Source organism: Sitophilus oryzae, unplaced genomic scaffold (genome assembly GCF_002938485.1).
Source record: "Sitophilus oryzae breed Bouriz unplaced genomic scaffold, Soryzae_2.0 scaffold_177_pilon_pilon, whole genome shotgun sequence".
In the NCBI taxonomy this organism is placed as follows: Eukaryota; Metazoa; Arthropoda; class Insecta; order Coleoptera; family Curculionidae; genus Sitophilus; species Sitophilus oryzae.
In genome coordinates, this window is record NW_022146479.1 from 6,368,636 (window position 1) to 6,380,873 (window position 12,238).

General features: G+C 32.4%; 1 protein-coding gene across 2 annotated transcripts in view; it reads left to right on the forward strand.

Annotated features, from left to right (window-relative positions):
• LOC115882449 (plexin-A4) overlaps positions 1 to 12,238 on the forward strand; it is a 275,684-nt gene that overhangs the window by 144,310 nt on the left and 119,136 nt on the right. The gene's annotated exons all lie outside the window — the stretch shown is intronic.

The window sequence follows — 12,238 nt, forward strand, 5'->3', positions numbered from 1 at the left end:
CGTTATTTAAATCGGACGTTATATAAAGCTAAAAACAAAAAAGGGTGATAGATTCTATATAAAGGAAAGTGTTTCCATAATATATTGTACTATATCCAGAGGTTTGATATATACTGTCTACATTTTAGTAGTTTTTATAGTTATTTGAAAAATCACCTATACACGAACGGAGTACCAAAAAATGGGAAAATTTGGAGAATATATTTTTCATATGTAAAATAGTGTTGGCATAGTAAAAGTGTTGTTGTTATAAATTTTTAGCGCGGGTTTTATGTAAATGTTACGTAAACGCGTAAGGGTGTGCTGGAGCAGCTTAAGATAGGAAAGTTTCTGCGGCCAATAGCCTCAAAGTCTATTTGTGCTAGAACGTGACTGGGACCCCCTTCATATGTACGCTGTCTTCCAGAGTCTAAGCGGATTAATGAACAATCCCCGTAGACATCGATAAATTTCTCTTGTACTACACGAGTCCCTCCTTTGTGTTTGTGTGTTTAATTTTCATCTTGGAGTAAGTAGTCTGTCATTAACTTCTCGGTAGCGAATTATTAATGAACAAAATATGACACTTGACAAACGCCAATTAAGATGTCAGATAACGGTTGACAGGTCATTTTGGAACAATATAAAACTGGCTGAATTAATGTTTTGCTGCGAAGAGCGGTAAACTGCACTTCCGATTTTGTTATGCAAATTAGGGACGGAGGGCCTATCTCAGATAACGTTTAAATTTACGGGGGACAATGATTTCGCTTTTTAAAGTGAAATCCGCGCTCTGCTTAATAGGGAGAGAGATCAGCTTGCAATGTTTTCCAAATTAAATAGTTGTTAGATGGGTTCCATTGTCGCCCTCATTTTTTGCCTTCTCTGCTATCTCTAAATCTCATAATTTATCTTTGAATCTCTTTAATATAAGACACAGTATTAAATATTTTATTAAAGAGGCAATGATGAATTATCCGACTACTTTTAATATGTTCTTTACTATACAGTAATAATAATAGTAATAAATCCGAGAAAAATCAAAGATTTTCCTTTATTAAAGTAAGAACAAACTTCAGATTGTCACAGGGGTTTTAACGAGACCCTGTCTCTTCAACGAACACCTCAGTAGATTGAAGCTAAGACAGGCCTGAGCTAAGATACAACGGCGAATACAGATTCTGTGGGGAAAATGGGTCAACACCAGAAGACCTCATCGCTTAGGGCGCCGAGACGACAACCATTTGTGCCTTGAACTTTGGTATGACTGATATCGGAGATGGAAAACTAACCCTCTATAAAACCGTCTCAGATACTGACTTTTGTCAAAGCCCTATATCTGTAAGGTCTCGGTGATTAACCCCCCCCCCTCCTATACATTCTACATTCTAATCCATAGATACATGTCATGTTTACTGTAAAGACATGGCATACTATTTATTTCAAATATTCCTCTTAAAGAGTTGCTAAATTAAGTTGTTAAATATTCCTCTCCCACAGTTCGGGTTTGGCCCTTCGTGCCCTTCACAGTCGAGAAGCTTGTCTCCGGCTGTAGGTACCCGTGAGGTGGAGGCTGGAGGATCTGTCTTCATTTTCTCTTCCACTTTAAAAGCGACTAATAAATACGTATTATATGCAAGTGATAAAAGCAATTAATAAATTATAGTATTGCTCATTAATATGTATGCAATATTTTGAAGAGTATTTATTAAAGAATCATATTTCTAAAATTGTTTATTTCAAAAGAATGTATATCACCAATTTTAATAAATCTAAATTAAAATAATAAACACTCAAAAAGAACTAACAACCAGTTGGGCCGTTGATTAAACTCATTTATTATAAATTACTAACTGTTGGATGACCATTTCTCAATTTTCTAAGTAAAAATTGCCATATTTTATTCAATTTATTGGTAAAACAAATTTTTACATTTCCATTTTTCCACCTCAACTATTGATTCTCCATTAGGTGTAATTTAAAATATTCGAGGTAATATTTTATTTATCAAAACAAAATATAACGCTGCCCGAATATTATTTTCCATCTATTTTAGTGTGGGCTGCACTACATACGAATTCGTATATTTAGAGTTAAAAAAATAAAATTATTTTATTTTTTTATTATTGATATTGCTTTTTTCGCGTTATATATAGAACATGTTATATAACAGATTTTTCAGAAAATATATCTAAAAATGTTGTATTACAAATGGCTGGTTAATTGAACAGATTTTGTGCAAAAATATAAGATAAATCTCAAAATCTCAATGTTGGTAAGAAGATAAATAATATTATTAATAAATATATTGTGTGCCCCTTTCTTGAGTTATAACTCATCATACATTGAGATTTTTCTGTTGTAGGGAGACAGGGTATTTCCCATCCTCTGACCTCTGAACAGAAATTCTTCCTCCAAGGAGTGGACATCTACATCCTCCAAGGGTATATACTCTTCCACGGTTCGGGTTTGGCCCGACACAATCGATGAGCTTATCTCCGGCTGTAGGTACCCGTGAGGTGGAGGCTGGAGGATCTGTCTTCATTTTCTCCTCTTCTTTAGCTTGGTCTCTCCTTAGACCTGACACCGGTATTATCTAGAATCTATAATAGAAGATATATCCCTCTTTCTCTATTGCCTCTTTGGATTTGAGGTCAATTCCTATTGTGAGGACCTGACTCGATGTCTTTACATTGTACTTCTTGCAAAGCTGGCGATACGTCCCTGCTTGTCCCTCGGTGTTGAACTGGTTCTCGCTCCCTATCCTACCCATTGGTGGAGATGCACCTGGCTGTTTCTTGATTCCTTTACTCACCCCTATTTCGAGGAGTGCTTTTGCTTCCTCTGGAGCTTCTTCTTCTTCTTCCTTTGTGGAGCAGTCGGAGATATCTCCGACTGCTCCACGAAGGATTTAGGACCTAACCTAACCGTACTCCTGCTCCGCTGCGATCTACTCACAGCGAATCGAACAGCTGACGGTAGCTTGTGTAGCCTGTTGGATATAGAGGTAGGTAGGCCCCCGACCCTTACTAGAGGAGGTGGTAGCTTGTGTGCCATTTGAGGAGGCTGGTTTCGCGCAACATTCTATATTCTACATTGTCTTCTACATTCTACATATATCATAGAAAGTTTATTCAGCTCCTTATGTGTAAAATAGGTTGCTATAATATCCTTATTAATGTAGTCATAAGTCATAACTCATCTGATAAACAATATTCTCACAAAATATAGATGAGTTAAAGTTTCAATCAAAAACTTTAAAACTATTTTTAGAAAATTAATTAAAAATATTTGCCACATGCTTAGCGAAATAGTATGTTTAAATTCTCAAAGAAATAAATAGTATCGTAAAATGTCTATCTAATGTAGTATAAATGCTATTAAAAGGCAGTCGTACGATAAAATACTATGAAAAATACGTGAAACCTTCATATAAAAATGCAACTGTACCTACTAGAAAAATAAAAATATATTATAAACTGCTGTGTTAAGTGATTAAATACTACTCAAGCAGTAAATGCACTCCTAATGATAATTATTTAAGCTCTTGAGTATTTTCGAGGCATGTAGGAAATACTTTAAGGTTTATATATATTTTATTTCACACACCGTAGCTAAGTGAGATTATCATACCAACGCTGAAAGAATCTGCAGTTTATTTAATTATAGCTATTCTTACCGATGCGGCAAGTGTGTAAAATGCAAATGGAATCCTAAAATTCAATTAAAAGAGATTTTATCGGTTTGAAATTTTTCGGAAGCGAAGCAAAAATGGCCACGTTTCAATAGTAATTGTCGTTTTATGAGTAGTTGGAAGTTACCTTGCGAACAATCAGCGTAATAACAGCGAAAACTGAAATGGGCAGCATCTGCCGGAAAGTCAAAGTTTAGACTCGAACAATGTGCGTTTAAAAACACTGTGTGTGCAATTTCCATCATTAAAGGATGCTGCCAGATCAATAAAACACAAAGGGCACCAACGACAAAGGCTAATTTATGGAGAAAACATATTGCTTGCACACTACCAGCAAAAACTTAATAGATGGGTGCTGTTCCTAGATTGTAATCGCTAATTAAAGAAACTTGCAGATAAGCCGATTACTCATTTTTAGCGGAAATCGATAGGCCGTTTCAGATTGTTGCCATCCGACAGATACAGTGGGGCTCATTTACTAGACATACAGGGTGTTCCTTAATGACATGCTAATATTTAAGGTGATTCTTGGACCTATTCTAAGAAAAAAAAACTTCATATGAATATATCTCCTAAACCTCTTAACTTTTCTGACAGAACTGTTTAGGACATACATTCATATGAAATTTTTCTCTTAGAATAGGTCCAAGAATCACCCCCTTAAATATTAGCATGTCATTAAGGAACACCCTGTATATATGTCACTGTAAATGTCCGAAATACGGTAAATCCTAGGTTTTACCGCATTTCGAGTTGGTTAGCATGGTTATTTGGGGGTAAATCCTAGGTGTAGTGCGCTTATCCTAGGTTTTACCGCGCTTATCCTAGGATTTACCGCATTTCGGACATTTACGGTAACATATATATTCCTAGCAAATGCACAGATTCACAAAAATTACGGAACTCATTTTTTTGCAAATTATATGAGAATTTAGATGTCATTTTTGTTGTCATTAGATGTTATTTTTTGCCACGTTGTAGTAGGCTTAGTTTCTACTCCCAATTCTGTTTCCGTCAATGACCATTAATCTTTGTCGCATTAGCATATCTACCGATGATATTGTACCGTGGTGTTAGGTCTAGAATGACCTCTATTGCAGCTATTGGGCATGTTCTCATAGCTCCTGTGATGTACATGCAGCTAGCATTTGCATTTTGTTTTAAGTTGCTCTAATTTTGTGTACCAAGCAACTGCTCCATAAATAACCGTGGGTCTTACCATCACGGTATACATCCTGCGCAAAATGCTAGGGGCGCAATCCCATCTATTTGTAGGAAATTTTGACGTTTTTTAAATAAAATACAGATGCCATCTATTTGTCTGTCATTAAATATCCATTCTGTTAATATCATAATAGGATTTAATAGGATTTATGCCTTTGAGGTGCATTCATTTATTAAAAATCTCTAAAAAAACAAAACAGAAACATTTCTGGTAATGTTTTCTCACTGGTAATGGTCAAAGCATGCAATGGTGCACGAAAGATGCATCGTGACATGCTACAACCTACACAAATGTTACTCAAAGTGTTAATTTAAATTAATCAAAATTTATCGAGGAACTTCTTCCATTTGCCAGCTATATAGAAATGACATTTAATCAACCAGCTAAACCTTCCTGGTTAATTAATTTATATTCATATTTTTTGTTCGCCTCATTCGTCAATTAAAACCTTTTTGACATTCCCGATAATTTAAGCTCAATAAAATCTATTTCATTAGGCTTCGGCATTCCTTTATAACTTTCAACATATTCGTTGCATTAGTAGGTATTGCGATATTCTAGTGCCATCGATAACTACGGTCAAAAAGGCATCTGAACTTTTCTCTCTCTTGCATCAGTACTTGTATCGCTTCAAACGTACATTGCATTTAATTACTTTAATTCGCAAAGCGATTTTAGTTCGAAACTGAAATTAATTTGATTCTCACATTCTTCTCACATTTTTATATAGAGAAATGCTATTCGAACATGTCGGAACGTACTTAGTTTTTCTTTCTTTTGTTTGCGACCAACATATTTATATTGAAAGCTTCAGGTCAATTTTTTGCTGCAAATTCTGATTATACTGATGATATTATTATATGTGCCCAGGTTTTTCATACCGTTTGGTTGTTATACCGTTTGGTGCCATTTTAGTCTAAGAGCTAGCTACATAAAAAACCTTATCATCGTTACATGGCTAATTTTTCTTGTGAAATCTTCTTATGTGTAGCCATTACAATGTAGTCTGCCAGCGCGATCCCGGGGCTTAAAGAGGGAGCCAACCGAAAGGGTGAAATTTTGACACTAAAAATATTATACGGTACACGAGTTATAATTGAGAAAATAGCTTTTATTTATTATTAAGGAACGTGAAAAATTATTGGCAGACATTTTTCTTGTCGCTAAAATGCCGACAGACAACGCGAAAGAGGCATGAAATTTGGGAAAAAAAATATGGCTCACATGCATGCCGATTTGTGGAATGTCATATTTATTAATTTTAAAAGCCGAATGCAAAAGGACAGACAAAACGATCGTGGCTAAATCAGCGGCAGACAGTTATCAAAAGTGCGATATTACTTTACTAGCTCTTTCAGGGAACACTCCCCGCCTTGAAAATCGTGCATTTTTTAACAATTTTCCTTTATATTATAGAAAATTTTGTAGAACTGCCTGTTCACCGCAAATTTACCCACGGTATAATTTTTTAATCTACCCTGCTTATGCAAATACAGAAAAAAACTGGTGACTCAAAAAATTATTTAAGAATAAATCTTTCTAAAAATGTCTTTTTAAATTTTCAATCTTGAACGGTTATTTTGGACTCATTTGAATAACGGTAAAGAGAAAATATATTGCTTTTGTCGAGATACCAGCCCTGAACATATTTGCACTTATGCAAGACTCACCCTGTATAGTAATATCGCGCTTTTGATAACTCTCTACCGCTGATTGAGCCACGATTTTTTTTGTCTACCCCTTTTGCATACGGCTTTTTAAATAAATAAATATGACATTCCACCAATCGGCATGCATGTATGCGATTATTTTTTTTGTCAAAATTTCATGCCTCTTTCGCGTTGTCTGCCGGCATTTTAGCCACGAGAAAAATGTCTGCGAGAAACAATTTTCGACGTTTCTTAATAATAAATAAAAGTTATTTGGCAATTATAACTCGTGTACCTTATAACACCGTATGATCGAGAAAAAACGGCGTCAACGATGGCTGTGAAATGAAGATCGCTGTCATTTTATATGTAAATTTATATGGGAAATGTCATCGATCGTCATTTCCCAGCCAACTGGACGCCATTTTTTTTTTTGATCATACGGTACTTTTAGTGACAAAATTTCACCCTTTCGATTGGCTTCCCCCGGCTTAAGCCCCGGGATCGCGCTGGCAGACATGATTATTTCAAAATGGCTACACAAAAGGATACTTCACAAGAAAAATTAGCCATGCAATGATGATAAGTTTTTTTTATGTAGCCAGCTCTCCGTCTATTTGGTACTAGGTTCTTTTCTGATTTCGTATAATTTTATTTTAGATTAGAGGGCCTTATTTGGACTTTTTAATGCTCTATAGTTTTGGTGGTCTATATTATGTTAGTTGTTATCTCTTCTAGGTGACCTACCTATTGATATCTAGATCTAGATCAGGGAGTTTTTTTACATAAAATAAGAATTTTAATGTATTACTTTCTTTTTCTTCTTTTACTGAACCCAATATTTTAATTCTTTAATAGTGTAATTATTGTCGTACTCATTTACTCGTGATATTTCAAAGATTTTTTTTCTGTTTAGCAAGATATTTCTTGTAAACCATGGGTATTAGTACATATCGAATATACAGTTATTAATTAAAAATGATATATAGACCTATGCTCATCGGCTGGCGCATTTTGCATGAGGAAGTAGCAGTAATTGTTATGCCATTTATTTGAAATATATCATGGAGCCTGCACACGATTAGCCACCATCGATATATATTATTGGTTCCTGAAGTATTTCTTGCTGATCTAACTATCTCGAATGCGTAATCTAATTATTATAATGTTTAATTTATGACTGATAGATGTGGACAATGATAGGTACAGGCATTGTAAATCGGTTTATTAATTCAGTAAATAGCTACAATAATCCATATACAAACCGGAATTTCGTGATTCGATTTTTACAAATTAAATGTCGCTTCAGTGCACAAGATGAAGCAATGCCCTGTATTTTATAAGTTACATTAATTTTGCAATTGATATTGAAATAACTGACTCGTTGCTAATGAGTTACAGATTTGTAATATACAGGGTGACGCCCCTCATAAGCCGCGGAAGCTCCAAGGAGAACGGTATTTTATATCGAAATGAAATTTTGGCAGCATATGTAGGTTGACAGAAAGAATTTTATAAAAATATATAGAATTATACATTGTGTCCCCAAAAAAAGTTACACATCAAAGTTTTGTTTTTTGTTTGTTTTGGAACACCCTATATATTAATTGATTTTCGGATTCTAGGAAAAAAATAAAGGTGAGTTTTATTAAAGAAGCATATACCTAAAATCTAAGGATTTTGACATATTTCACATTTTGTGAAAATGAAGAGTAAATTTTAAATTTTAGTTGACCTTGTATAGCCTGATATTTAATTACAGTAACCATCGTATGTTAAACCAAATTGAAATTTAACCCGAAAAGTTATACAGGGTAAGACAAAATTAATATGGAACATTAGTTACTTTTAAAAGCAAGTTACTCCTTTATTTTAAATAGAACACCCTGTATATTTTTCCGGTGTTCAATGCGGAATTTATATATCGTTAAAATATTATTAAGATTGCCTATCCCTCAGAAAAAGATTTTCCTAGATATTTTAATTTTTATGATTTTGCGTCATTAGATCTTTATTATTTGAAAAAATCTAGGGTGGCTGTGTGATATACCTTTTCTTATTTTAACAAAAATTAAAGATTGTAGTAAAATATTCAATGGTAATAAAAAGATACACGTTTAAAACATATCTTAATTATTACAGAATTAAACCTAGATATAAACCTATAATTATGTGACAAAAATTAGCTAGATGAAATCAAATGCTCAAAATGCTTCCTTTCCTGTTAACTGCATAAAATGATTGTCTTTTCAAAAGGATTTTTTCATTTTAAAAAGTATATGTGGAGTTCTACCTCGAAAAGCAGCTACAATAATTTCTCTCATGTTGTAGACAATAATTGGTCGAGTTTTGTAAACACTGTCTTTAACATATCCCCATAAAAAACCCAGACTAGATAAAATACACCAATGCACACTGCATTCACCAACTAATAGAATCATATTAATTCTCTCTGATGTAGGGTAAGTTTGCATTTTCGGCAAATTTCTGAGACATTTTTTTGTTTGAACTGACACAAAATGATAACTAGTTGTTAAAGTTGGACTAATTAGACAGCTATGTTGAAGTAACGCCAGACATATCACAGCCACCTAGGTTTTATCAAACAATAAAGATCTACTCAGATCAAATCATGTAAATGAAAACATCTAGGAAAATCTTTGTTTGAGAAGTAGGCAACCTTAATAGTATTTTTAACAGACATGAATTCTACATTGAATATCGGAATAATATACTGGGTGTTCCATTTAAAATAAAAGAGTAACATGCTTTTAAAGTTGACCAATGTTCAATATTAATTTTGTCTCACTCTGTATAACTTTTTGGATCAAGTTTTAATATGACTTAAAGTACAATAGTTAATTTAACTACATATTAACCTATAGCTTTTATTTAATTTTAAAATTGTTCTTTATTTCTAGAAAATGTTAAATATGTCAAAAACCTTACATTTTAGTCATATACTTCACTAATAAAACTCACCTTTATTTTTCTCCCAGAATCCAAAAATCAATTAATATATAGGGTGTTCCATTACAAAAAACACAACTTTGATATATAACTTTTTTTGGGGACACCCTGTAGAACTCTCTATATTTTTAAAAAGTGCTCTGAGTTAACCTGCATATGCTCACAAAATTTCATTTCAATACAAACTGTCGTTTCTCCCAGGAGAGTGGAGAGTTAAAACCGCTGTTATTTACTAATTAAAAGATATAGAATAAGAAAATATAGGCTATTTTTGTCTTATGAACACAGTATTAGTTGTGGAGCAGAATTTACATATACATCATCAAAAATAGCTCAAAAACAAGGGTCCAAAAAGAAAAAAAAATCTGCATCTACATAAAATTTTCTGCAAATTCTGATATTTTTATAATTTTAAGACTAAGTTTACTGTTTTTCTAATACTTTTAAAAATGTGTAAAAACAGGCATTTAGGCATTAAAAATATATGCAAAGGACGTTTTTTCAACCTTTTTCTATCGTCATCGATTGAGAAATTCCTAACATTTTTAAGACCAATTGTCACATACTAATGGTTTTAAAAATAAAACAAAACCATCTTGAGTAATAGCGGAGAAAATATAGGCAGTAAAAATTATAATAATGCTCTGGTCGTTGTTCTTAATGGAAGAAATATGTCATGAAAAAATTCTCTCAAAAATGCGCACTTGTGTTAGTCTAGCAATGGGTCGTTATTATTTAAATGTTTTATATTTTTAGTATACGGTCGCTGCTTGGCTACAACTCGTCCAGCTCAAATTAATGTTTCTTTTACCATGGCCACGTAAAATTAAACCACTTTTTGTTTTTGCTCGCTAACACCAAACTATCCGCTAAGCCGGCAAATCCTATTATTTTAAAGTTCCCTTTTTAATATTGCGGGAGATATATTAACAACATATTAAATATAACTTTTGTATAATTTCCGGGAATTTTATATTTTTTATTGCTAGAGACTCTCGAAATTATGTACAGTTAAATTTTCATGCATCATGCACTCGTTATCATTAGCTTTTATTAGCCTATAGCGTTCGTATTTTTGTTCAAAATTTAATGCTATTAAAAGCTTATACAGGGTGTCTTAAATAAGTGCACATATTTTAAGGGCTGGTAGATCTCGATAAAAGAAACATATTTTCTCTTTACCGTTTTTCAAATACTCGTAAATCTAAAATAACCGACATATTTTACTTTGAAAATTTCCAAAAAAAAATGATTTTTTGCTAAAATTTTGAGAACAACTGGATCTTTTCTGGATTTTCTTTCTTGTAAATTTAATCTACTACCTATGTTGCCACATTATCAACAAATTATATTTTTTTTAACTAAAAACTATAATTTATTCAAGAAATTCCAAATTTTCAAAATTTTTTGTTCGCGAAAAAACCTCATAATCGTGTTTCTGGGGTCGAAATATACTACCCCTAAAATATTTCCACTTATTTAAGACTCACCCTGTATAGTATTGTTGAAAAATTATTTACCAGAAATTTTCAAATCTTAAAATTTTGAATATTTGTTATTGAATGATTAAATATTTTACATTTTTAGTAGATAAAAAATATTTGTTCTTCTTTTATATTACAGAAATAAAATATACCAAATATAACTAACATTACCTCATTTGTTGTTTGGAAATTACAGAAAATGTTAAATATAATAGTGTTATACATAATTTAAAATTATTTTTACAGTGTATTTCAGTATATTTTTCAGTATTTCAGAATATTTTACTAGGCATTTATTATAAATAGTATTTATTTTAGTGTCCAGTTTCCTTAGTAAACCAAGCTATTAATCAGATCTATTATAATCTTTAGGGATACTAAGGGATAGCATAGGCCTATTATATATCCCTAGACACAACTAAACTTACTAAAACTAAATTACCATTGACAACACACGAAAGTCTTGGTCCATAGAACAGATCAATAATTCGTGTAAGTACCTCTTTGTTTACCCCCTTCTTACAATACGTATATTAATATTCTATATATTTATTTTCAAATTATATTTTAAAGCTTTAATAGATAATCTATTTCACGATAGATAAAATCAATGTAAATTTTTTAAATCTCTCTTAAATAAAATAATATCTACATAATATGTGCCTGCATATGTATGATTAACTATCAAAAATTTTACTATAAAGTAAATAGTTTATAAATATCTATGTATTATTGTATTTGTTACTGTACTCTGTACTATATATTTGTTTTTTTCTTTGTTTGAAACGATTTGCTGAAGAATGTATTGCGAAATTCTCGAAAGGTTACTCTGTATTTCGTTGGCGTAATCAGATGGAACACTCTGTATGCGGAAACCATATAGTCGTCCGCTTATGGATCTGCTTGACCTTATTGGCTGAGATTCCAAATACATTATTTGATTTCGTATCTATGATAGTGTTGTTAGTATGTTACACGTTACATGCTACGGCGTATCTGTTGCTATTCATCTCCCGTATACATTCTGAGCTTTTGCTTTTGTACACAGATGATTTTCTCTGATTACATGATGTTATTATACCGATATTTACTCGTGTATCAGCCAATAAATAAGGAACATTTCATGCAATTTATTTATTTAAACGTTTCGAATGAAACGGTCTGCTTGTTTATGTTCTTCATTAAAATGCAACACGTATTTAGTATGTATATATTGCTTTTTTATTGTTTTAATTTA